Source organism: Sturnus vulgaris, chromosome 6 (assembly GCF_052056855.1).
Source record: "Sturnus vulgaris isolate bStuVul1 chromosome 6, bStuVul1.hap1, whole genome shotgun sequence".
Taxonomy (NCBI): Eukaryota; Metazoa; Chordata; class Aves; order Passeriformes; family Sturnidae; genus Sturnus; species Sturnus vulgaris.
The window spans coordinates 40,913,594-40,935,527 of NC_142248.1; positions in this window are offsets into that span (position 1 = coordinate 40,913,594).

The following is a 21,934-nucleotide window of genomic DNA, read 5'->3' on the forward strand; positions in this document are numbered from 1 at the left end:
AAGAACTGTGCCTTTCCACAGATTTTCATGGATTATGCATTCACCTTGATCAACTTCCCTGTTCCTCCCTCAAAATGTACTACAAAAAAAGGGGAAAAATGTTCCCAGATAATTTGTGGGAGCGCATTATGCTTGCTCAGTGCTGCCTAACAATTAGTGTCACTTGGCATGTTACTGTCTTTTTCCTTCTAGAAGCAAATTCAATAGCTGTTTCAACAGAACGGGGGTGGTTTTGGCAGCTCTGTGACCCAGATACAAGCCTCAGTTTGAATGTATTTTCAGCCTTGCTATCTTGGCTTATCTGGAGTTGGGAATCTGAAGCTCTCTGTGAGCATCCAGCTGCAGTGGAGTTAGGCAGCTGGAGTCCTGGCTGCTTGCTTGGGGCGAAAGTTAAGGGCCAAGCTGCATTGCAAATGCCCTTGGCAGCTGCTCAAGGGAGGGAGGAGGGAGAGGAGACAGCAGTACTTGGTTAAACAGATCCTGGAAATGAGGAAGAAAAGTAGGTTTTGCTGCACCTGAGCTTGGGAGATGCTTGTTTTTATAGGGGCAGGGTTATCTAAAGAAAAGGGTTTGGGTTTGGTTTGCTTTGAGGTCCCTTTTAGCCCAGCAGAGTGCAGGGCGAACAGGCACGACACCAATCTGCAAAATCTTAAATGGATTAAGGGGGGTGTAAACAGGGGATTCACACCATGCTGCTTTCATCACCTGTTAGTCCAGGGAACGGCAGTGTCCTGTCACAAAGTGATTTAGAGCAGGGCTGGATGCTGCCCTGGATGTCTGCACTCTGCTGTGTCCACAAAGGGCTCCACAGGGACACGAGCCAGCAAGTCAAGTGCCTCTAATGGGACAACGCATTCATTTTCCTGCCTCCAACTGCTGCCACTGCCAAGGATGTGCCAGCGTGCCACACAGCCAGCCTCATCCTCTCCCTGGCTCGCTCATTATACTGAATTTTATAGGCTGGCAGAAAGGTGCCTGTGCCAGCTTGTTGTCACCTAAGAAAGCTCCTGTTGTGGGGAGTTTCTGACAGCTTCATTTGGGCAGCTTTGTTTGTTCTCTGTGCCTTATTAGCAGCACAAATGGGTGGAAACTGGACCAGCTATCCAACCTCCAGCATATGATCTGGGATAAGCCAGTTCTGATAATTTCCCCTGCACCTCAGGAGGTGGGGGGTTGGCATGGCTCAGCATCACCTGCTTGTTCTTCACTGTGCTGTGGATTGGGTCCAGCAAAGCTGGGCAGGAAATTTAGCAGGTACCAACAATGCAAACAGATTGAGAGGATGACTGTGGAGATGGAAAACATGCCAGTTATCTCCACATTCAAATGTCTGCCCCTAAACATCGGTCACAATAACTGGACAAAGAAAGCCTGTGGTGGTTCTCAAACCAGGTGGAGCTGGGTCCAACCTGTTAAAACTTTCATCACCTTGATTACTTCAGTGCAGAGAGGTGAGGAATTAGACAGTTAAGAGACATGCATATAATGCAAACAATACAGCAACATGTGTGCCTAGTCATATCCCCTACCTGATGACTTCAAATAACAGAATGAATAAATGGAGTTTCCAAAACCTGTAAGCAGAAATTTTCTGTACTTTTCTCTTCTTGTTTAAGCAAACAGGGAGAAATAAACCAATGAAGTGTCCAGTTCTGATGCTCAGAATTGTTTACTCCCAGAAATGGAGGATATTGTAAACAGAACATGGTCCAGTCAGTTTAAACAAAATATTAATTATGCATATGGTAAAATAAAACTTATATATGCATCCTGGACACTCTTTTCCAGCTACAAGCTGCCATCACGTTTCCCTAAACCTGTGACACCAACTTCCATGCTCTCCCTTTTCTCTGTCAGTGTCAAGTTCATGACTGTATTTATTCATTTAAAGTGAAGAAGGATTAAGATGCTCAAAGTGAAGCATGTCCTTCAGGGGTTTGCTGGACAAAGGCCAGAGTTGTGATATGTTGCTCCTGTCTTTTCACATACATGAGACATCCACTAATAAACAAATAAAACAATCTCTGTCATGTGCTAATGACATTTTTCCCCCCAATTTGCTAACCTACATGTTATCCAGTGCAGATTATTTTGGATGCCAAAGAGGAGAAAACGTCAATAAAGTGGTCAAGATTTTGGTATTAATTTCATTCCAGAATGACAACTTTAAGAATTATTTCCCTTTGAGTCCTGTTTTTCTGTGTGTCTTGGCACCTACAATGGTACCATTTGTAGAGCCTTGAGAAGAGCAGAAGTGCTGACACACAGAGCTTCACTCCAGCTATGGGAAAGTGCCATTATAATTAACTCTAGGGATTCTCTTCATTGCTGGTAAAATTATGTGTTTCACCCCCGTAATCTGAAAAATAGCTCTGGGGTTAAATTTTTGCCCCAAACCTTTCTTTTCACTTCACATGCATTAAAAAATAAACATATATTTTTTAACTGTGATCCTCTGCCGGAACTTGTACAAGCAGCAGTTAACAAAATAATATGTTTCTCCTAATTTATGCAAAGAATGGAAAAGCACTTGCACTAACACTACAGATGGCTGTGCCCTGTCTGTAGCAGCCATGTAAACACTTTGGTGGAGATGTGAAGTTTCTGTGGTCTTATAACACAGCTACAGCACCTACCAGCTCTATTGGTCTGAAAACAATGGCCCTGCCACTCTGAGAGAGCTGATGGACAAACTATCTGTTACTGTTATGTTTTCCAAAGCACTTGAGCAATCAATGATGCATCAGCCTGGCTAATGCTGAGAAAAGCTGCAGAAAATCTATACGGATTGTGTTTTGAATAACCCTGTTTTCCCAGCATGTCAGGCACATCCTGCACCACGAAATATCACTAATATTAGCTGCTACCCCTGGTTAAAAATAATCAGCTGTGAAGATGGATAAGAGGTTGTGTCCACATTGAGTAGGAGGGATGGCAGTGTGATCAACAAACAAAGATCTTTGTCCTGGGTCAAAAAGCTTTGGATAAAACTTTCAGCTCTCAGGAACTCCCTGTGTCCATCAATCCCACCCTCAAAGGCTGTCCTGGTGGAGAGCACAGTGGACCATTCAAGAGGAGAGAAAATAGAGTTGCAACATGACAGCCAAGACACAGTAGCCATCCTAAACACATGGGGTTGACCAAGTTAGCCAGGTCCTCTGTGAAATGGTTCTTCATGCTATTTATTCCTCTTAGGTGGCAACTCAAACAGCTTTCTTCTGGTACTTAAACAGAAATGTAAGAGAAAGATCCACTGAAAATAACCACCACAGTCCCAAAGAGCTGAAAAGACCCCATTTTCCTGCAATATTTGGGCAAACACTTTCCCACCTCTAAAACATTTGGCTGCATTGAGTGGCAGAGCATTTTGGGTGTGTGCATGTATCTCTGGCAGGTTCAGCTTTTAAGCAGTGTCCCTAGTGAGGAAGACACCCTCTGCTCACTTGAGCATATTCCACTGGATGGGGAAGATCAGTGTCGTATAAAACATCTGCAGAGTGGGTAAGTCACTGGTGAACCCTATTTCAGCCCCCTCCTCCTGGTGTTTGTAGCATAAATTGCACATTCTATAAATAAGGAGCCCAGTTATGCACAGAGAAGAAAGGGTCTGATGAATGGCAAGGAGATATAAATTGTAGGGAGGTAACCCTAGAAACTGCACTGGAATCTTTTCTCCTAAATAATGTGGCTTTTAACCTGAGGATGAACATCCAAGTCTTGTGCTGAAGGAAGTCACAATGAAATTCCTTGCTGTGTTACCTTGGTGGACTTCTCACAGACAATCCAGGCTGTGCAATGGCTTTGGATGGAAATGCAGAACTGAAACACTGAAGAGTCTCCCTGTGTTGAATATTGCTCTACAGAAAAGAGACAAAAAAATCTTGGGCTAAAACTGAGGCCCTGTGGTACTTTCTGCCCTGGGCCAGCTGTTTGTCAGTTTGTGACAACAGCCTGCGTGCATGAACTGCCCAGATCTCACGCCCTCCCAAGCCCTTTCCTCCACTGTTTATTAATATTTTGTGAGGCTCCTCCCAGTTATAAGCTCCAGCTCTAGCTTCCCATTAATTCCACTTAAGAACCGGACTGGTGGTTTGGACAATTAATTGCCCAGTAAGCGAAGGAGCCTTTCACCTCTGGGTTGGAAGTTCAGAGCCAAAGCAGAGCAATAGTCTGGGGAAGTCATTAGCAACAGATGGTTCATCTGCAGCCAGCTGACATGTGCTGGGAAACCCCTCACTCCCCTTCTTGCTGCACAAGGCACTGTGTCACCAGCTCTCACATCCTCTGAGCTCCCATGGTTACAGGGACAGGCTGATCCAGCCAGGGGAAAGGCTCCTCACCCCTTCCAGGCTCCATAGCACCAGAGCTGGGGGTGACACCAGCTTGTCCCAGCCCTGTGCTTGAGACAAACCCCGTGAGTTCAGTGAGAATCTGCAGGCCAGACAGACTGACCAGGGCTCATGACCAGCACAGACTCTGCTCGAGGTGGATGGACAGGTCAAGATATCAGCTGGCACAGCTCACCTTGGACAAATTAAAAAACTTTCTCACTCATATTCAGACTGAAGGCTTATTTCTTATGGAGTTTAATTTACATTCTAGCCTGGAATTACTTGCTCTCTGTGACCCAAATGAATATCTGTTATTGTTATCTATGTCAGGCTGAATGCAGAGAGAGTTCAGTGCTGCAGGAAATTGTTGGATTAACAGTACTGGAAAAAGAAGACCCCCCTGCCCCATACACAGCTGCCTGAAGGAGCATGCAGAGGCATGCACATCTCCTCTTCCCCTAGCCAGGGCTGGGAGCCCTGCTCCTGCTACCCCCATGAGTCTGTTCATGTATGCACTGACTGCAGATGCTGCAAACAACATCTTGCCATTTGATTCTTACACCTACAATGCTGCTCATGTGGGGATGCAATAAAAAATTCAATCATCATCTCAAAGTCCAATTCACATTCAAAATGCATTTCCATTCTGCCCTCGGCCCTCTACACAAATAACTCCAGGTGGATGCAGAACACTTACACCTGTATTTCATGGGGATTTGCTCTCCTCAGTACTCTGCTGACTGCAGAGATGCAAAAAAATGCCCAGAAAGTTCCTGGTAGATCATACTATTTTTGTTGTGTGGGCTACTCTGTGCAGGTGGGAGTCAAACCCACATAATCCTATGCCCGAGTTAGAGACCTTGCAGCAGAAACAATGCAGTTTTTCCTCAAGTGGCAGAGCAGCTCTTTAGAGCAAATCTGTCATCACCAGTGTCCTGAGCTGATACTGTGGATGGTGACAAGCATGGGGAGGTTAAGATGAGGACATCCATTTCATTCTATTTCTGGTACAAGGACAATAACCACTGGTCAAAGGGGAGGGCAGGCAGTTCAGCATGGTGGCATCTCTAAACATTGCAGCTAAATCTGACTGGGCTCATGAGTCAGATGTCCTTCTAGCATGGCATCAGACAAATATCTGAACTGCAGCCTACAAAGAGTCCTTTCTTTCTATTTTAAGAGCTGTGTGAACAGAACTAGAATAATGCAGCTATTTTCTATTATGATTTATCTCTCTTAGACACTTAGAGTCCGCTCTGACCGTGCAGCAAAATCTCAGGCTTGGACAAATCCTCTTCACATGATCAGTGACTTCTGGTGAGAAACCCCAAAGCAGGGAAGAAGTATGAAAACAGGACAGAAGTTAGTGGTGAGGACAGAGAGGAAGAAAAACGGAAGGTAGAGAAAAAAAATGCAGGAGATATGTCCAAACTCCTCATTGGAAAGGAAAGAAGATATCAAGAAGTGCAATCACAGATGTGAAAAGAAAGCTAGATACTATTTGAGCCATCTGAAAACATACAGTTCTGTAAATGAGACTGGAAACAAACGACAATGTGACTTCCAAAAAAGCTCATGGTGCTCTTTGGATCAGCTGGACCTGACATATCCAGCCTCAATAACAAGGGTGTCTCTGGCCACTAAGAGAAAGAAGCTTCAGGTCAGACCCAAAAGTCTCTGGTGAAATCTCCCTTCCAGGGCAGTGGCTCTTCTCCCCTCAGTGATTGATTCTGGCTCTACCCGAAATTGCACCAGCCTGCAAGGGAGGTCTCCTCCACCATAATCTGGCTCCAGAACTTCTTCTTCTGTTACAGAAAAAAGCTTTTTTTCTCAAGCCATGCTGAAAACTAACCTCTCTTTTCCTAACCTCCAAATTTTATGAAGTCACTTAAGAAGTTCAAAGTCTCTAATGCTATTTCCTCAGGCAGGGTATTCAATTCTGCAATACAATAGTCTTTTGAAGAAGATACTGTCTGTTGAAAAATGACCCATTCCTGCTTTAAAAGCAGGAAATAAAGCTTCAGGTGTCAAGTCATGGTACTTTCATTCACTGAAACAAGAGAGCACATTTCAAAAGATTCACAATAAAGCCCAGCAAATAACTTTTTCTCCGAATTTCCCCATAATTGACTGAATTCTATCAAAGAAAAGAGATAATGAGAGGCTACTCATCTCTTGACCCAGGCCAGCAGCAGTGCTGCAGGGCTGTATCTAGAGATCAAACTGCACCAGCCCTGTCCCTCCAGAGCAGGGATTTAAGTGTTAAACTCCTGCAGCTATCCCACTGCTGGAGCATGCCCATGGGGTCTTGTTCCAAATTTTTCAGCCTGTCACTTGCCCCTGAGAGAATATTTCTTGTTTATGTTTCAAATAAAAAGTTACCTTTCCCCACCCCCCCGGTGAATTCACTAACACAAACATCCTCAGTGAATAATTTCTAACGCTGACAGTACTGTACATCTTTCTCTCTCTGGGGTATTGCTCTCTTCTTTGCAATAAACCAGGTCTGCCACGGTGGGAAAATTCTCAGCCTTACCTTATACACAGCAGCTCCTTTTTTGCTTGGGAAGCAATAGAGAAATACACTGTTCCCATTCTCTGTACTTATTTTATTATTCAGACAAATGTGAATCACTAATCAGCATCTAGTTTAAATCACCACAAACTTCCTGACTAGCTTGCTTTGTCTTTTCTCTAGGCAGCCAGCCCAGCTGGTTCCCATAGGTACTAGCAAAATAAAACCCTGAGCGACCGAGTTTTGATTTTTGCAAGCAGAAGCTTTTGGTATTGCAGCCCAATGAAACATCAATCAGCACCCAGCAATGTTCCTTTCTTCTGCTGCATCAGCCCAAACCCTCCCTGACCTGCAATCCCACCAGAGGGAAGGAACCTCATTGAAATATTGACCAAAATAAAAACCATTCCCATCAATGCACACTGCTACTGTGAGTTATAATTTTGTTCATTCATTATTATGCACAGTGACAGCCTAAGCCCAGTGTGAGTAAAGGGCTGTGGTGGCAGTCTTCAAAGCTGTCCCTTTCCACATGGTTTTTATCCTTAGGAAGCATGGAAAGAGAGAACCACATCAGCTGGGGGAGCTCCACTTGCAGTAATGGCAATCCCTCAAGTTCCTCATTCCTTGTGCTCAAAGAGATGTTTTTGGCATCTGTATTGCACATTTAGAGCTTTCTTTGCTTCCCTCTTTTGGTCACATTTTGAGACAACGTTGGTTCCTAATCCAGAATGGTGCACAAGTCTCTGAAATGCATTCACCTGGCTTGCCTCAGGGGATGCAGCATTGCTCTAAGGGCAGAATGTGACTGGTGTCACAGAGCCCATCATCATCACCTCATTTTGTATGTGACAGAGAAAAAAACCTGGCCTGGGATGGTACTTTCTGGTAGAAAGGTATTATTCGTTCATCTCAGGGCCAAACCGCCTTTGAGAGAGGAGACTGATCACGGCCAGATTGCAGCCATCTCTTCCTGCTCGTCCCAATTTTCCCACTGAGCCAGTTGCAAAGCAGTGCCCAAGAAATGATGGATACCAAGCCTGGGTGGGAAACAGAAAACAAGAGATCCAGAATAGCCTGCTGCCACACCTGACATGCAGACAGTGCTGCTCCATGCTCCACAGGTTCCATCAGCTTCAGGTGAGCAGCTATGCCTTAATGAAACAGCAACCCTTCACCTGTGTCCCTTGACAAAAGAGATAAATATCATAAATGCAAGCATGAGCAGCAGCCCCCAGGGCTTTTGCATGGAGCCTGACAAGCTGCTAAGTGCCACTTTGGGTCTCCTTTTGGCCTTTGCTAGACAGGAGGAACTAAGCATGTTTAGACACCAAAGAAGTGCTTATCATGCTTAATGTCCTACATGCTGTTAGAGCTTGACTGCACCTGGATCCAGGACAGGAGGCTGCAGTGGAGAGGTGAGCTGCTCCAGGACTGCTGTGGGTTTTCTTTATCCGAGAAAAATTACCAGGAAGCTACAGACTGAGTCACCCTGTGCATGGCAGAACCTATAAAAAATTGGAGATTATTGCTACTGGGAATCTTCTGTATAAACACCTGAGAGGAAAGAAAGTAGGAGCAGAGCTACAAGTCTTTGTGCAGCAAACACAGACAAGCAAAACTGAATGATCCAGAAGGGCCCTTCAGGCTACTGCACTTCAGCTGAAGCTCCACAGGACCAGGAAACCAGAACGATGAAGCTCAGGTGGTGTGATAAAAGATGCAGGTGGCTGCTGGAAGAGACTTGCAGTGGAGGCAAATTTAGCTCACCACAGAGATGCATTGCTCTACTATGGCTCCCTCCAACCTGTGTAAAAATTCCACCTTCAAGAATTTTAAAACCAAGAAAAACTGAGAAACCTGACCCATCTGGCTCCCATCCTATTTTCTTATACTTCCGTGCTGACAACGTTAATGTCCTGAATGTTCTGGATGTTTTCCACAACCTTTGTTTGGCCAGACTGTTCCATTAGTTACTTTTGCTACCATCCTAATGAAATGGGATCTTGCCATTCATTTTAAAGTGCTAAGGAAAAACACAGGGAGAAAGAAATACAAATTGAAGAATAAAAGGGCAATCATATGCTTATGATGTTCTTTTTAAAAAGAGACATGTATAATGCAATTTATTTCACTGAATACAAATAGCTGTGCTTTTGGGTACCAAGCAAGTTAAAGCCAGGCTTTGGATGGAGCACTGGGCTGGGAGTCAGGAGACTTGTCTTCGCCCTGCAGGGTGCTGCTGGCTTGCTGCATGAGCTCAGGCATGTCTCTTACAGCCCAGAGCTGCAGCAGTGTTTGAGCATCGCTGTGCTGAGCCCTGCAATGCCAAAATGACCCCATGTTCTTGCAGATGAGTCCTGATGGTTTTGGCAGAGGCAGATCCCCTCACTCTCAGCATCTGGTTCCCTCCTCTGCCAGGGGTGATGGAGATTGTACTGCTGATGAAGCCCCAGACAGAGGATCCACAACTCAACCTCCCACCCAGCTTTGGGCCAGCTTAGCCAGCAGCTGGGGGAAGCAAGTGGCAGAGGCTGCCAATACCTCAGGTGGCTGCACCTTCATTTGCTAAAGCTCACCTTTAAAAACCATAAGCAGGGATATCAAAAGTGACAGAACCAAGACTTCATCCCTCACTAGCCTGCAGGGTGCAGGCCCTTTGGGAGCAGGACTTCAAAGACATTTAAAATCCTCAGAAATTAATGTAGCTACTTCCAAAGTACATTTCACAAAATGGTCCTGAGACTGGAAGAAACTGTAAATCATATAAAATTTAAGCAGCATGAGGTGTTACAAGGCCTAAGCAGCTTTCAAAAGGTGACATCTGTCCATTCACCTTTTCTGTATGTGCTCTTAGAATCAGTGATGTGATGTCACAAGCACAGCCCAGCCTGGGGGTACCCTGATCCCATTTGTGCAGTGCTCTAACAGCAAGTTCTATAGTACTGTCTTGAGAGTCCAGGGTTCCACCTTCCCAGCCCTTCTCCCATCCCCAAAATCTTATCAAGAACTTTTACCAAGGAGCACACAGGGCTTTTCTGGTGCAGGACACTGGGAAAACACTAAGTCTTTTCAAGATGCACCATAAACAAATATTTTTGTTCTCACAGTCATCAAGGCATTTGGGAAAACGCTTTGGCACTCACCTTCTGGAATGCAGATGTCTGATCATCTGTTTAATTTACAAGCCTGTTTATCATAAACTTACAAAAGATTTTTCAACAAGCAAAGGAGCAAAATCGTTAGATGTTTCAATAATCACTTCATGAGAGAAAAAAACAAGTGTGGCACAAAGGCTTTCTCTGTGATTGAAGAAGAAAGATGTGAAAAAAAAGTGTTAGTAGTTCCTGAAGAGTTGAGGCAATCTCTGGGAGTCTAATTAGCTGAAAATGAGCCCTTTCTTTGACTTTTAAGTCAGAAGAAATGCAAAAGGAAGATCTATCTATTTAAGATCACAAATGGGACAGAAGTAATGCTGTGTATCTATTCCTTGGAGCATTCTGGATTATGCACAGTTCTTCAAGACCTAACCAAATCTGCATTTTTTTGGCCTTTAGCAAGATAAATTATGAGATGGTGAATACTGTACATTCCATTCTGAAGTAAAATATCTGTGTGTCTTAAGAGTATCTTATTTTCACAGCTAAAATGAAGATTTGGGTCCAATCAGCACAGATAGTTTTTTCAGCTGAAACCAATGCTAAAAGAATGTTTACATTCTTCATCTGATTATAGAAAATACCTAGAAAAGCTGCTTTTTGATAACAGTGTCAGGTTTCAGCACAAACCATGACACAGCAATAAAAATTCCTCTTCATTAGTCTTTTTTTTTTTCTGCCGCACAGCACACAATGAGTACTTTATAACTCCAACAAGCTGTGCAGAATTAACATGACACTAAAAGCTCTATTTGTTCAAGGAAGAGGCACAAGGACTGAGGGTCCAGAATTGACAAAATTGACTTCCGTGGTTAATTGTTTTTCCACTGTGTGTTATCAGAGCAATTTGAAAGCCCTGGCTAATTGGTTCCTGCAGTGGGGCTGTTACATTGACAAACTCAGCCTTCCCCACGAGCAGCTTCAGCTACCCAGGCTGCACACCTGTGTGTGGCTGCTTCCATCCAAGCTCTGACTGCCCCTGAAAGAGCAGTTCCCCATCCATCCCCATGCCTGCTCGTTCCCAGCTGTTCTCCCGGGTGCTGTGAAGGTCGGTGCAGCTGCTGGGTGGGCGCTGAGCCAGGGGAACCTCGCCCTCCCCATCCCTGCATCCTCCTGAGGGATGGGGCCAGGGCACCCCTCAAACCTGTCTGTGCCTGCAGCAAACCCTTCCAGGGTGTGCTCCCAAGCTCAGGGGACACTTCAGATTCTGGAAGGAGCCCAGGAACAAGCTTGGTGTGGGCACATGAGGGTCTGTGTGCCTTCTGAGCTTCCTGGGACCCTGCAGCACGTGCGCCGTGCCAGCTCCCAGCAGCTTCGGCAGGCGCAGGAACGAAACGGAAATTACTCCTGGATAAATTATTCAAATAATTGTTTCTATTTAAAGGGACTTTATGGACTTCTCAGTTAAATAAAATATGAAAGTGGCATGATGGAGCATGTAAGCACCCTCAGCCAGGCTGGGTGGGAGCAGGGCTCAGTTTAACATCCTCCCTTTGCTGACAGTTATGAGCCAGACACCAAAATCTGTAGTCTTGCTCCAGGCAAAATGCTATGTTTTATCTTTTTTTTCCTTTATAAGGCAGCATAATGAGGGTCTGTTGAGGAATATCAGCAGCCTCCTGCTGGCTGTTGATTTGGGGCTTAGTCTGTTGTAAGATGTTTCAAATACTGATAAAGGAACTGTGTGCGCCCAGATGACAATGATGGGACACTTCAAACAACAGGTTCTCACTTGGTTCCTGGCAGGGTCCAGCCTGCCCCAGAGACCCTCTCTCAACCTTGCCCAGCCACAGTTCAGGTCTCCAGACTGAGAGAAGCCCATAGGTTCACAGAAAATCCTGATCTGGAAAAGACTCACAAGGATCATGGAAGTCCAACTCCTGGCCTTGCACAGGACACCCCAAGAATCACACCATGTGCCTGAGAACATTGTCCAAACATCCCTTGAGCTCTGTCAGGGTTTGTGCTGTGCTAACTGGAACCGTATTTTGGAGAGAAAAGTAATTAAAAGCATGGGGTTGAACTATACTATTTTCTAAAATCCAGAGAAGTAGCTTCAACCTATTTAAAGAAATAGCCATCACCTCTTCATCCATTGACTCTTCACATGTAAAAGGGGAATAAGAATGTATTTTCTTTCCATCTCCAGCTGTAGGTAGGAAGGCTACCTTATCTGCTGTCCTACTGTGTGAAGATCCAGCATCTTGTACACCACCCATTTTCTCTTGCAGCTGGTAGACATTTCTGCAGTTTTATCAGCACTATGTCTAATTCCACATGGACCAGTTTTCACAAATGTGTCTGGCTTGGCTCTGGTTCATTCTTTGTACAAAACCATTAGCTAAACTGCTGGTGGTTTTCTTTCAAATCCTATTTATACTTCTCTCTCACTAACTCTCTAAGCAGAATGGGTTTTTTGTAGTGTTTTTTCTTAATAGGGCAATTTATATGAACACCCCACCCTCCCACAGATATTGTTGTTATCTGTGATTAAGAGCATATGTCTCAGTCTGGTACATCCAATGCTATTGGAGAGTTATTTCCTAATTGTTCTTTTGCAGCAGAGCGGAGAATTGGATTTTAAATACAAGCTTTGTTTTGTAGGTCATGGGGTGAAATTGGTTAGCAAACCTCAGTAAACAAAATCAGTTGTTTTTTGTTATTGTTTTGGATTAGACAGATTTATTTCTTTATCTCTTATTGGGCAAGTCTTTTATCTCCAAGCGTGGTTACTTGGTTCAAGTTGTAGATCACCTTTTTCACATACCCAAAGCTGTACCCTTGTTTCTTAGACACACTAAGAATTGCAGATATTCTGATGTGGCCTTGTGCTGCAGCTTTATTTTCCTCAACCCTTCCCCACTGAACCATTTAAAAAGCTGCAGGTTAGATCTCAATATTACTGCTAAAAATTGGAACTGACAATTTTCTAATAAAAATGCACTGGATGTTAAATCTCTTCCTTGCAGATAAACTACAAAATTTGAGTCTGTGGCATCAGGAATTCATAGAGAAAGACTTGCAAAGGTCTGAGAGCCGTCCCCTGACATAGTTAGGATAGCCAGGGAGCAGGATAGCATCTCCTGGGGCCAGAGACCTGCCCATGCAATTTCTGTCCAATTTTCCATTCAGGGCCAATCTGTGTGACGTTTTTAAAGGACCCACAAAATCCAAACACCAAATTTTTGGCTGTACCCTAATTAACATCTCTTTGGCCATCAAAATCCTTCATCTGTAATTGGCTGTGCTCCTTTTGGGTAATGAATTTGCCCTACAGTCAAGTTTACCACTGCTGTGAACTGTTTTGTGTTGTCTCACCCACTGGCTTTGTGCAGAAGGGGCAGAACCAGCCCTAGATGTGAAACTACAGTGTTTGCTCCCCTTTTTGGATGTTTCTCCTCTGCTCTTGGCACAGATTTGAATTTTAATTCAGAGTGCCTCAGTCTGGAGGCCTAAATCCCTACATTTAGTTGATGGAGATGGGCATTTTTTGCTGGCAGTTGTGCCAGGGCCCCAACAATTGCCCTAAGCTGTGCACGTCTCCCACAAGACTGCTGCACATCTCAGCTCTCCAAATGGAGACAGCAGCCAGGAGCAGAGCTGTATTCCTGAACAACTACAGGCTCTAAGATCTTTGTAGCAAGTCTCATGTTTGCTGCAGCAGCAGGGGCAGAGGATGCAAGGGAAAGGGACCAGAGGGACTTGGCTGAGTGTGAGCCTGGGAGGAAGGATGTGGTGAGCAGAGATAGGTGGGGCTATAAATCCTTTTTATTTCTGTTCTGCCTTACTGAGTATCTGTGCCATTTCTCTATTTCAGAAACCAAGCATTTAGCTCATGTTCAGTAAAGCCTGGCTTTGCAGAGATGAAAGGCTTTATCCTGATCCCACACAGGAAGGAAAGCCCTGGGCTTGTTTGCTGTGAGGCCCTGGCCACCCCAGCATGGTCCATGGTGGCTGTGGGGTCTGAACACGTCACCTGAAAAGTTCTTGGAGCCAGACATTCACACTGGCAGCTGCCATATCCCTTCCAGGGAAGAACCAGGGATGTCTGGAGAACTGGCAGCTTCTGAGCCATGAGAAGTGTGCAAGGTGGGCAGAAAGACAAACAGGAGCTTCATGCTCTCCAGCCACACTGAGTAGAGCTACCCTCCCTCTTTTCATAGGTAGCTGAAATAAAATTGGAGAAATCTACTCTTTCAGAAAATCCAGGGAGATGGGAGAAGTACCCCAGCTGTGCTGTGTCTGAAGGCAGCAGCAGAGCTGCTTGTGCTCTTCTTGATGCAGGGGACAATGGAGGGAAGGAACATGGCAATATCCTTCATGATTTATCTCTCATGTATGACTTATTGGCTAGAATATATGTTCATGTGACAAGGAAAAGGAATAATGTAATTACTCCTGCCTTGGCTGCGAGCACAATGAATCTACCTGTTGTTCTCACTGGGGACATCTAATTAAGCGAGGCAGGGACTGGGAAAGGAAGGAAGGAAGGAGGTAGCATGAAATATACACATCAGAAACCTGCATATAATGTTGAGGAGCTTATCTCATGGGTTATTAAACTCTTACCTCTCTACTTCTTCCCAAAGTCCAGGTGAATCCCTCTCTCCACAGCAGCAATCATCCCAGGCTCTCCAAGGAAATGGGTAAGCACCACTTGATTGCAGCCTGGTGCTGGTTCAGCCCTCTCTGCCCCCACCACACCCCGTGGAAAGAGGCTGTGTCAAATCAGGGAGAGAAAAGCAAGCCAAGGTGCTGCAAATGGATTTGGCACCATCCATCAGCTCTGATTTGAAGTGCTTGTTTCCTTCTCTCCTCTGTTCAAGCCTGTCTGGAGGCTGCCAGCTGTGCCTCATGTAAGCAGTGTTTTACTGCTAACCAGGACCAAGCACACTATAAACAACGGGCCTTGCATCAGGACCTTCAAAAAACACAGAAATCCCCAAAACTCAGGATTCAAAGATTAAGGGTTGCAGCACCTGGACTTGGGAAAAAAAACTTCACCCCAAACACTGTCTATGGACTGTTGTTGCTGTAAAGGGTAATACATGTCTGTCTTAATTTATTTTCAGGATCTCATAACTCAGTAGTGGGAGCTTATTTTTATTGCCCAAGCAGGGTGTCAAGTTTGTCTTATTACAACCAGGATGTGTAAATAAAAGAGAAAAAAATGCCACTGGGCCATTTGGCCTTTTGGCTTTTAAATGACTGTTAGAGTTTTCTGCTGAGAACATCCAGCATTATTTTCACCAGGACCCCTAAGAGCTCTTGCTCTATCCAGTTTTGTCAGGCAGGGATGTTTTGCCAAATGTATGCCAGAAAACCTGAATGAGAAAAAAGAGAGAAAAGAAGGGAAATCCACAGTGGCTGCTCTGGATATTTTCCCCTTTATTTCTTGTCAACAAATTACAGAAATTTGACCAGCTCATTTAACGTATTAAAAAGGCCTTTTGAAACTTTAAAGTAGCCAAGATACTGTAATAATACTAGAAAACCTCACACAATAGCAGACAGAAAAATGGATAAGAGCTTTTATTATAGAATCATAGGAAGCCAATGGACTATGAACAAGAAGGCATTTCAGTATGAAGGCACTCTGTCCATCACTGGGGCTTCAGCCCTCTGGCTATTTGTTCTGATAACAGCTCCAGTGAAACAGGGGCTTTCTGGGAGTATGGGATTTTTGTCATTGACTCCAGCTAAGCCATGATTTGGCTGCTGAAGATCTGAGGCTAATGGGGCTGAGGGGTGAGCAGTGACAGTGGGAAGGTGTCAGTCAGCTGGGTAAATAAAGCAGCCAGAAGGAGGAGGTCCAAGCATCTCTCTGCCAGCACTGAACAATTTGGGATGGCAGAAGCAGAGGATTAGTCTGGGTGGTGCAGGGTGTGGGACTGACTTGTGCCAAGGGGAGCCAAGATAAAAGGAGAAGCAGAGAGCTGGTTTTGGCTCTGACACAGCATCTATCCTGCAGGAGGAAGGAACAGACTTCATTTCCTGCCCTACTAATTTATAGAGTTCAGCCCATTTTGGGCAAGTCCATCCCAAACTAGATGGCATCCAAGTGCCCTGCCAACAGCCAGCAATGAACTTAAACTTGCATGATGATTCCTCAGGTGTGGCCGTTCCCACCTGCCTCATTCTGCAGGGACTTCTGCATCTTTAATGGGATTGCACACAAGCATAAATGCTTGGCTCAAAGGACCATGGCTTTATTAGCAGTGTGAGGTTTGTGTGGAGCTTTGAATAAACCAGAAGTTCCCCTTGCAGGTTCAGGCACGGCTCAGTTTTACTCATCTCATGTTATCCTTTTTGTCACATGACCATCTTGTTCTCATTTGAGCTCTATGAACTCATCACAGGCACACACATGGCTGGAAAAGAAAGATTTTGGGCTGAGTGACAAAAATGGTGAGTTCACGGGAGGTTTTTGGTCATAAGGTGCATTTAGTCAATCAAAAGCTGGACTTTGAAAGGCTGTGGGAAGAAAATGTTGATAAAAATGGGAAGGAGGCAGTGGTAGTGCAAGAGGGGAGGAAAGAAATGATTTATGATGAAGCCAAGGCAGCTGATCTGAAAGAGATAATTATTCTTCTATAACTGGCCAGGGAATGGGGAGCCATTATGTGGATGAATGGAGACAGCAGAAGCAATTTGTCAGCCTGACTTGTTTGAGTGAGTAACTTCAATTTCTCCTTGTCTTCTTCTAAGTGATTTTTCTTTCATCGTCACATAGGAATGTGTTTTATATTTCAAGCTCTCCTGATGCTTGCCTGAGTGAGGGAAGAGAAGAAAGGAGGACTTTTGCATGAATACCAGCCACGGTTTTTTGCAGCAGTACCCACTGGCACTACAGAAACTTCATGAGCATTGTGCCGGTTTTGGGGGATTTCAGCCTTGGAAAAGATTCCTTCCCACAGAAAATTTGGAACTCAAAAGGCAATCCAGGAGCAGAATATTTCATTGTTCTATTCCAGTGGATATAATTAATTTTCTTTTTTGATTGAACAAAAGCTGTTCCTAAAGCTTTCACTTTACAAACCTAAAGCCACATGGCATGTGAATATTGAGCATTACACTCTCAAACGGCTGAGTTTATTTCTGAGGGCATTTGTGGCAACAGCTCCTACATATTCTACAGTGCTAAATTCTTCCACTTTATCTAAGGAGTGAGTCACCTCCAGGATTTGGAACAAAAGCCAGGCATGGGGCTGGATGGAGATGAAGCATAGGGATGGAGATAAAGCACAGAAAGAACTCCTGTGGCTCTGCACCCAACCACATCTGGCCCCCTGCAGTACCTCTGGTGGCAGCCAACCCCAAAGGTGTCCCTCTTGTAAAACTTTAAACTGGCTGAATGTCATGGAGCAGGTCCTTCAGGAAGGATGTTGACAGAGCTCATCAGCATGGTGTCTCTTGTATGCCAAAGACCCATGTGGATTCAAACCCATTTTTTGCCTCAGCCCCTCAGGGCTGGGGAAGATTTGCTGGGCAAATGGCACACATGGCCATGCTGAGCTCCCAGTGTTGTCTGCTCCCTTCCCTGGGGGAGGTTAGTGGTTAATCCACTCTCTAGGTGAGGGGTCTCCACTTAATTCCTCCTTCTGCCCAAGCAGGTACACCCCAACATCCCTGACTTACAGAAGAGTGTCTCAGCCAGCACTTCCTCACATTCAGCTTCTGGGTTTTTGGGTTCCTGCTGTGGGGTGGAAAAGAAGGGCTTGGATCACCTCAGGTGAAAAGCAGAATTGCTCCTGATTCTCCTGCTTTGGAGGTGCATCCTTTAAGACTATTAGATTAAAGTCCAGACAGTGATGCAAGGAAAAAGTGTTTTTCTTGGTTGTGCTTTATAAGAAAAGAGCAAATTCTGTGCTTTGAATGGAAGAAGCCCTCAGGTGGACTCCTGATTTTTCACTGATTTGGTCTTTTAGTGACCTAGGGATTAGTGAGAATTTTAAGAACACTCGAAGTTATGACAGCTTTTGGAAAATGCTCCCTCTGGCATAAGCCTGGCTTTAAGCCCAGGGAGTGCCTGTCCTGCTCCAGAGACTGCACACGGGCATTTTGCAGCTTTCCAGTGACCCCAAAAATGAAGTGTAAGTGCACCTTTCCAACTACTTTCTGTGCCTACTCCTTGTTACCTGCAAACTAAATTCTGACTTCAGTGTTTACTCAAAGAGTAATTATTCCATACCCTGATCAGCCTTGACAAGGAAATCCAAGATTGGGTGTCCTTATGGTTTCCTTTTGAGGCTCTGGCTTCTGTCCCCAGAATCACTTGTCTGTCCCTTTGGAGACTCCTGCTCACTCCCCTGTAGTGTGGCCAGAGCTCCCTGGAGGGAGCAGGCACTGCCAGGGACAGAGCCTCAGCTGGCCTGTGCTGGGCACCCTCCTTATAATTAAAGAAACTGTGTGCCAAAAATGCCTGTTGCTCTCTGCTGGCTGTAAAAGGTGAGAAGCTGAGATGCAGCCAGAGTAACTGGGCACACCTGATGTAACCGCCCTGAGAGCTTTCTTACAGCAGTTTGGGGAGAAATTGCAGAAAATCTGATGCAAGGCTTTGTCACCTTCTTTCTCTTAGGTACAGTACTAAGGAGGCAGGGAAAAGGAACAGCAGTGGGAGGTGTGTGATTTACTCGATCCCTTGGCTGCTTTTGGTGTTTAGATAAGTCACGTTTTTTATATCTTTTGCCTGGATGAGCTCATAAGTGCAAATACTTGCAGCTTCAAATGTGTCCATTCATTATTGAACAGGAAAGGGTAGTGAAGCACTTCTGTCAGAGGCTGGAAATCATAAAAGACATAAGTGATAGTAGTAAAAACCAAGCTGTTATCAGAGGAAGAAGGGGGGTGGGAGGGAGGAAGGCAACCCTCCTGCATTTATTCCTCTGAGACACAATTAAAACCCTGAACGAAGATTTTCGGAAAGGACCACGTTATTGCCTCTGCTTCATGTGCCACACTTAAAATGAATTATGAATTTGCAACAGAAGGAAAGTCTTTTATCCCAGCTTTAGCTATTTGACTCGAAGTTTAAAACTAATGAACCCGTGGGGCCCAGATCTCCACGTGCACCAGTGCAAGGCACTGGTGTTGGGATGGTGCAAAGCCTGGGTGAGGGGAGGGAGAGCATCACCTCAGCATGGAGCATAGATGTGCAAATTCAGACTTGAGGTGGTTCAGAGCGAGACCAGCCATCTGGGATTAGTTCAGAGTTGTTGCTACACACCCAGAGGGAATGCCCTCTCTTTCAAAGGCAGCTAATTCATTTTTCATTATTTGGACTTGGCCTTCTTCTTCTCCCCCCCCGACCCTCCTCAAAACTCTCAGATTTGTGATGGAACACAGCTATTAGAGGTGATGCATGATTTATAAATAATAAGCATCTGTCTCAGGTTGGAATATGAAACAGGATATTTGGAAATTAAAAGTCAGCTTTATATAGCAGGTACTTTCAATTCCTCTCCCTCAAAAGTAAAAAATAAAAATGTAGGCTCAAAGTTTGTAAAGATTCAGATTACCCATGAAAAACAGACGGTGCCTTTCTTCAGCTAAAAGAGTTATCATTTGTCAACCTAAATATACTTTTATTTAATGTATTTAACCAGATCAGCACCCTGGGCAGCCTACAAATGAAACACCAACCACAGAGCTTATGCCTGGAAGCCCTAAGACATCTTTCTCTCTGTTTGATATGACTGACACATCCCATCCTTGGCATAATATAATCATCATTGTGTTTCTAAACAGTCAAGGATTGTAGAATTTAAAATTCCCTGGCTGGAGATGAAGTTTTCTGTTCATTGTAGGAGTTAATGCTTTTTTATTAGGGAAGTTAATGTAATATTGATTTTGTGCAGGGGAAAAATATGTTGCCATATTGTGATAGATGCAAAAGGTGAAAAGGCTTCATAAAAAGAGATCCATATTTTTTATTCATTTAAAAAACATTCCCAGCAAATGTGCAATTGCCCAACATGCGAAGATTTTTTCTATGAGGTTAAACATTTTACCCTGTTCTTACAGCTACAGCTCTTTTTTTCCCTTTCCAAAGACACACATAAGAGAAATGTTATTCTTTGCTATGAAGTGTTAAAGTTAGGTAGCAGCTGTGATGGTATCAGCCAATATGTTGCTTTTAATGATCTCACTCATACATTATGAATGAGGAAATTGCAAGGCAGGAAAACATAGTGAACATAATCTTTAACTGTTCAGCTGCTAAAGAGCTTTCTACCTGAAAGTTACAGTCCTTCTGACTACTCTTGTTTGCAATAACAACTTGACATCATGCTTGGCTTTACACCAGCATAAACCAGACATGTGGTCAAACCACAAGCCATGTTAATAGGTTTTCATGAGTTTAAAAAACCCTCAAAATCTAGCTTTTAGATGCAGTCCACTTCGTTACACGCCCATAAAGTGACCCCACTAATTTCAAAGCAGCATGTTTGCCCACCAGATCTCAGCCTGGCGGGAGATGTGCCACGAGTTTTGATGCCTGCATTTATCAAATCTTGGGTATTTAGGGGGGGCTGCTTAGTTCACTACTCCTGTTTGAGATGGCACCAGGAGAGTGCTGAGGGCTCCTCTGTCAGCCAGTAGCTCTTCCTTATTCAGGGCTGGACAAGCCAGGCCAAGGATGTTGAAACAGCCAGCCTGCCCAGCAGTGCCAGCCAGGCACTGTGGATGGGGTGCCATTCACACCATGATAGGCTCACAGGGATCCCCTGGCCCCACATCCCTGCTCAGCTGGGTGCCACCTTCCTTGCAGACAGGCATTGCCCCTTCTCTGCTCAAGGTTTTGCCTCCACTCTTTTTCCTCTCCATTTTCTTCCTCACACTGGAGAACCAGGAGCTGGCTGTAAAGGCATCCCATAAAAGGCTCCAGACAATTGCATCATTTGTTCTTTCTTCTTGGACTGATATTTTAGCCTTGAACTCCCAGAGATGAGAATCAGCTGCAGAATCCTCTAAGGCTGCAGGAAACTGCTGTGCCTTACGCCCTGTCCTTCCTGCCTTATCACTGCAGGATGTGAGGAAGAGATTATTGCCTCCTGCCTCACAGCAGCCTTTTGGGTCCCTGAAAACTCTGACATCCACACCTCCTCCAGCCAGGTTTCTGGCCCTTGGGCTCCTGGAATGGTTGCTTATGGCTGGCCCGTGCCATGACCCATTGCCCCGTCCCTGGGAGAATTCAAAGCCAGGTTGGATAAAGCTTCGAGTAACCTGATCTAGGGAGAGGTGTCCCTGCTCATGGCAGGGGGATTTGGGATTAGATGGACTTTAAGATCAGTTCCAGCCCTCAACATTCTATGATTCTGTGTCCTACCACAGCCATGCCTATGCAGGAACCCTTCAAGAGCACTGAGAGCAGTCAGTACATCACAACTTGACTCCTCTTCCTGCTTACAGGCCCTTTTGCTTACAGCAGAAAGGACATTCCCAATTCTCTTTATAGAAATTAGTCTCTTTCCATCCTTCTACTTCAATAGTTTGCTAAATATATTGGGATGTATCCCTTTTCCTTCACATAGGATTGCAACACTCTCCTTGCTCAATAAAGGATTGGAAAGGTTTTTGCTCATTTGTATTAATTGCGTAACAAAGGCATTTCTATGCTCTCCAGTTTGGGAGTTGTTGGGGTCAGAGAACAGGGAACACAGAGCTTCTTCCTGTGCTTCTCTCATGCTTTTCAGCCAAGAGCAGTGGAGGGGAACACAGCAGAGGAAGAAGAAAGGAAAAATAACTCCACCAAGCAAGGAAATGCTTGGAAGAAACTTCTGCAACCTTCAAACCTGAATTTCCTTTGTGTGAAATCATCTAAAATCAAAGCAGGAATCACAGGGAGAAATGCTGCAGCTACTGCTTTGCAGGAAATTAAATTAGATCGTAATTTCTCTTACTAATTTTAGGAAACCATGACTCTAGAT